The sequence below is a fragment of the Equus quagga genome, chromosome 7, assembly GCF_021613505.1.
Source record: "Equus quagga isolate Etosha38 chromosome 7, UCLA_HA_Equagga_1.0, whole genome shotgun sequence".
Taxonomy (NCBI): Eukaryota; Metazoa; Chordata; class Mammalia; order Perissodactyla; family Equidae; genus Equus; species Equus quagga.
The window spans coordinates 43,184,976-43,191,348 of record NC_060273.1 but is presented as its reverse complement, the minus strand read 5'-3'; the positions used below and the strand labels follow the sequence as shown (position 1 = coordinate 43,191,348).

The following is a 6,373-nucleotide window of genomic DNA, read 5'->3' as shown; positions in this document are numbered from 1 at the left end:
GGGCACGCCGGAGTCACCTGCTAGATATGCCGGAACCAGGTGTCGGACTCTCTGGAACCACCTTCTGGACACGTGGGAACCACCTGACTTACACACCAGACCCAGCTCCCGGAAACGCTGAAACCACCTAACAGACATGCCAGAACCACCCGCTGGACACAACTAGACCACCAGCCAGACAAGCCTAAAACACCTGCCAGACACGCCCAAACCAACTTTCGGATACGTCAGAACCACGTTTCAGAAATTCATGGACCACGGGATGGTCATGCCTGGACCACATGCTGGATGAACCTGGACCACCTGACGGACATGCCTGAACAACCTGCCAGACACGCCCGAACAACCTGCCGGACATAGTGAAACCACCATCTGGGCATGCCGGAACCACCTGCCATATATGCCAGTACCAGGTGCTGGACTCACCAGAACCACCCACCTGACACGCTGGAACCACCATCTGGACATACCGGAACCACATGCCAGACACACCAGAACCACCTCCCTGATACGCCGGAACCAGGTGGAGTAAATGCTGGAAAAGGTGCTGACATTCCAGAACCACCCACTGGACAAGCCTGAACCACCTGGCGGACAAGCCTGAAACACCTGATGGATATGCGTGAACCACATCATGGACACTCTGGAACCACCTGCCAGGCACGCCGAAACCAGCTGCCAGATATGCCGGAGCTAGGTGCCTGACTAGCTAGAACCACCAACCTGACATGCTGGAATCACCATCCGAACATGCCGGAACTACCTGCTGGACACGCCAGAACCACCTGTGGGATACACTGGAACCAGGTGGTGGAAACGCCTAAACAGGTGCAAGACACGCCTGAACAACCTGCCAGAGAAGCCTGAACTACCTGGCGGACAAGCCTGAAACACCTGCCGGACAAGCCTGAACCACCTGCTGGACATGCAAGAACCACCTGAAGGTCATGCCAGAATCACATGCTGGACACACTGGAACCAGGTGCCGCACACACAGGAACCACCTGCCAGATATGCCAGAACCACCCACCTGACACACCAGAACCACCTGTCGGACACGCCGCAAGTACCTTCCAGACACACCAGAACCACCTTGCGGACATGCCAGAACCACATTCCGGACACGCAGGAACCACCTGACTTACACACTGGATCCACATCCCGGACATGTCAGAGCCACCTGCCAGACACACCGAAACCACCCACCAAACACACCCGGACCACCTGCCAGACACGCCTAAATCACCTGCCGGACACGCACAAACAACATTTTGGGCATGTCAGAACCACGTTTCAGAAACTCATGGATCATGGGATGGTCATGCCTGGACCATATGCCGGATGAACCTGGACCACCTGACAGACATGCCTGAACAACCTGTTGGACACACTGGAACAACCCTCCAGACACGGCAGAAACCACCTGCCAGATATGCCAGAACCAGGTAGTGGAAACCCCAGAACCTGTGCTGGACATGCCTGAACCACCTTGTGGACAAGCCTGAACCACCTGGCAGACAAGCCTGAAACACCCACCAGACACGCCGGAATCACCTGTCGGACACACCCAAACCACCTGCCAGACACGCCAGAACCACACGTTGCACATCCCGGAACCAGGTGCCTGATATGCTGAAACCACCTGCTGGATACAGCAGTAGCAGGTGCCATGCACGGTGGAACCACCTGCTGGACACGCACGAAACTGATCCCAGACATGCTGGACCCACCTCCTGAACACACTGGAACCACCCACCGGACACACCCGGACCACCTGCCGGACACACCCGAAGCACCTCCTGGACACGCCCCAACCACCTTTCGGACACGTCTGAACCATGTTTCAGAAATTCATGGGCCACGGGACAGTCATGCCTGGACCACGTGCTGGAAGAACCTGGACCACCTGATGCACATGCCTGAACAACTTGCCAGACACGCTGGAACAACCCACTGGACATACTGGAACCAACAGCTGGGCATGCCAGAACCACCTACCAGATATGCTGGAACCAGGTGGAGGAAATGCTGCAACAGGTGCTGGACACGCCTGAACCACCCACTGGACAAGCCTGAAACACCTGCTGGACATGGCTGGAACCACCCGCTGGACATGCTCAAACCACCTGCCAGACATGCCAGAACCAACTGTTGGGTACACTGGAACCAGGTCTTGGATATGCTGAACTACCTGCCGGATATGCCAGAAACATGTGCTGGAAAAGCCGGAACCACCTGCCAGATACGCTGGAACCCGGTGCCAGACATGCCTGAACCACCTGCCGGACAAGCCTGAACCACCTGCTGGATACACCTGAACCACTTGACGGACACTCTGCAACCACCTGCTGGGCATGCTGCAACCACCTGCCAGATATACCAGAACCAGGTGCCAGACTTGCTGGAAACACTCACCTGACACACCAGAACCACCGTCTGGACATGCTGGAAACACATGCTGGACACGCCAGAACCACCTGCCAGATACGTCGAAACCAGGTGGTGGAAACACTAGAACTGGTGCCAGACACATGTGAACCACCTGGCGGACAAGCCTGAAACACCTTCTGGACATGGCAGAACCACCTTCCAGACATGCCAGAACCACTTGTTGGGTATGATGGAACCAGGTGCCAGGTACACTGAAACCACCTGCTGGATACACCAGAACCATGTGCCAGAAATGCTGGAACAACCTGCCGAATATGTCAGAAACAGGTCCTGCACACTCCGGAACCAGGTGCCAGACACAACTGAACCACCCCCCAGACACAGCCAGACCACTGCCAGACTTGCCCGAAGCACCTGCCAGACATGCCCAAACCACCTTTTGGACGTGTCAGAACCACATTTCAGAAATTCATGGACCATGGGACGGTCATGTCTGGACTACATGCCGGATAAACCTGGGCCACCTGACGGACATGCCTGAGCAACCTGCCGGAACTGCTGAAAAATCCTGACAGACATGCTGGAACCACCCGAAGGACATGCTGTAAGCACCTGCTGGACACTCAGGAAGCACATGCCAGACACACCAGAACCACCCGCTGTACACGCCAGAACCAACTTCCAGACAAGCCAGAACCACCCACCTGACACGCCTGAACCACCCAACGGACATGCCTGAACAGCTCACCAGGCACGCCAGAACCACCAGTTGGATATGCTGGAATCAGGTGCCGGATACACTGAAACAACCTGCTGGATATGCCAGAACCAGATGCTGGACACGACGGAACCACCTGCCAGAAACGCCAAAATCACCTGCTGGATATACCAGAAACAGGTGCCAGACCAGCCTGAACAACCTGCCAGACAAGACTGAACCAGCTGCTGGATATGCCAGAACCAGGTGCCTGAGAAGCCTGAACAACCTGCTGGACAAGACAGAACAACCTGCTCCCTACACCTGAACCGCTTGATGAACACTCCGGAACCACCTGCTGGGCACGTCGGAATCACCTGCCAGATATGCCAGAACCAGGTGCCGGACATGCCTTAACCACCTGCCGGACACACCTGAACCACCTGCTGGACATACCAGAACCACCTGCTGGATATGCTGGAACTAGGTGGTGGAAACCCCAGAACCAGGTGCTGGAAACGCCAGAACCACATAATGGACAAACCTGAACCACATGCCAGACAAGCCCAAAGCACCTGAAAGACACACCTGAACCATCCTCCAGACATGCCTGGACCACCTGCCGGACATGCCTGAACAAACCGCCGGACATGCCTGAACCACCCGCTGGATGCTCCTGAGTCACACGGTGGACTCACTTGATCCACCCAATGGACACCACTGATCCACCCGCCCAACATGGCTGAACCATCTGCTGGACACACCAGAATCACCCACCTGACATGCATTATCCACCCGCAGGACACACCGGACACACTTCCCATAAATGTTGGAACAACCTGGCGGATCTGCTGGAAACAGGTGGTGGAAATGCCTGAAAAGGTGCAGAAATGCACATACCAGAAACTCATGCCAGACACACAGGAACTCCCTGCCTGACAACCCAAAACCAGCTGAATGACATGCCAGTACCACCGACCGGACATGCCAGAACCACCTGCCGGACAAAACTGAACCACCTACCAGACAAGACTGAATCACCTGCCGGATACGCCTGAACCACTTGATGGACACTCTGGAATCACATGCCGGGCATGCTGGAACAACATGTCATATATGCCAGAACCAGGTGCCGGACATGCTGGGACCACCTTCCGCAGAGGCCTGAACCACCTGCCAGACACGCCGGGACCACCTGCTTGACTCACCAGAACCACCTCTGGACACGCAGAAATCACCTGCTGGATACGCTGGAACCAGGCCCCTTATATGCTGGAACAACCCACCAGAAAGCCAGAACCACCCGCTAGACACACCTGAATCAGGTCCGGGACACGGCACTACCACCTGCCGGATAGTCCGGAACCACCTGCCAGACACGCTGGAATCACCCGCCAGGCACGCCAGAACCAACTGCCAGACACGCCAGAATCAGGTCTGGTACATGGTGCAACCACCTGTGGGATAGTCTGGAATCACCCGCCAGACACACCGGAACCAATTGCTGGACATGCTGGAAGCTCCCACTAGACACGCTGGATCAACCTTCCGAATGTACCAGAACCACATGTCAGACACACAGGTACCAACTGCCAGACACACAAGAGCCACCTGTTGGATATGCTGGAACCAGGGGCTGGATACATTGAAACCACCTGCCAAATACGCCAGAACCAGGTGCCTGACATGCCAGAACCACCTGCCGGACAAGCTGGAATCACCTGCCAGACACATTGGAACCACCTGTTGGATATGCCAGAACCAGGTGCCAGATACACTGATACCACCTGCCGGACACTCCAGAAACACCTGCCGGACACGTCCGAATCACCTGTCGAATATGCCGAAACCATGTGCTGGACATGCTGGGACCACATCCCGGACACACTGGAACCTTCTGACGCATACACCAGAAACAGGTCCAGCACAGGCCGGAACTAGGTGCTGGACAGCCAGAAACACCTGCCGGACACGTCCAAATCACCTATTGGATATGCTGAAACCATGTGCTGGATACACCAGAAACGGGTCCAGCACAGGCCAGAACCAGGTGCCGGAACATGCCTCGAACAGTTTCCGGACAAGCCTGAACCACTTTACGAACATCCAGGAACCACATGCTGGTCAGGCTGGAACCGGGTGCCAGACATGCCAGAACCACCTGCTGGACACACCTGAACCACCTGCCAGACTTGTGTGAACCACTTGCTGGATATGCCAGAAACAGTTGTTGCCCACACTGAAACCGGGTGCCGGACACAACTGAACCACCTGCCGGACATGCTGGAGCCACCTGCCGGATACGAGAGAAACACGTGTTGCACACAACAGAACCAGGTGTTGGACACGACTGAGTCACCTTCCAGACATGCTGGAGCTACCTGCCAGATATGCCCAAAACAGGTCTCACACATGCTGGAACCAGGTGCTAGACACTCCTGAGCCACTTGCCGGAGAAGCCTGACCACCTGCTGGAGAGACCTGAACCACCTGCCGGACATGCCACAACCACCTTCCGGACACGCCGGAACCATCTGGTGGACATGCCGGAACCAGGTGCTGGACACGCCAGAACCACGTGCTGGACACACCAGAACTACAGGTCCAACATACTGGAAGGACACACCGGACACGCCGGAATAACTTGCTGGACACACCGGACCACCTGCTGGACACCCCCAAACCACCTTCTGGAGAGGCCTGAATCAGCTGCCAGACACGCCGAAACCACCTTTCGGACACGTCAGAACCACGTTTCAGAAATGCCTGGACCACAGGATGGCCATGGCTGTACCAAGTGCTGGATGCATGTGGACCACCTGACGGACATGCCTGAACAGCCTGCCGGACATGCTGGAACCAACAACCGGACACGTTGGAACCCCCACCTGACACTCTGGAACCACCCGCTGGAGACGCCAGAATCGTGTCCCACACATGCCAGTAGCACCTGCTGGACACGCTGGAACCACCTGCAGGAACCACCAGAATCACCCACCAGACATGATGGAACCACCTTCTGGACACGCCAGAACCACCTGACTGATGCACCAGAACCGCAGGCCAGGCATACTGGAAGGACACGCCAGACACGCCCAGACCACCTGCCAGATACCACCAAAGCACCTCCCAGGGAGGCCTGAATCAGCTGCCGGACACGCCCAAAACACCTTTTGGACATGTCAGAACCACGTTTTAGAAATGCCTGGACCATGGGATGGCCATGCCTAGACCATGTGCTGGATCCACCTGGACAAGCTGAAAGACATCCCTGACAAACCAGCT

The 6,373-nt window shown here is 56.2% G+C and overlaps 1 pseudogene; it reads right to left on the bottom strand.

Annotated features, from left to right (window-relative positions):
• Positions 1-5,207, bottom strand: part of LOC124242588 (olfactory receptor 8K3-like) — a 67,649-nt pseudogene extending 62,442 nt beyond the window's left edge.
• Between the last annotated feature and the right edge of the window lie 1,166 nt (positions 5,208-6,373).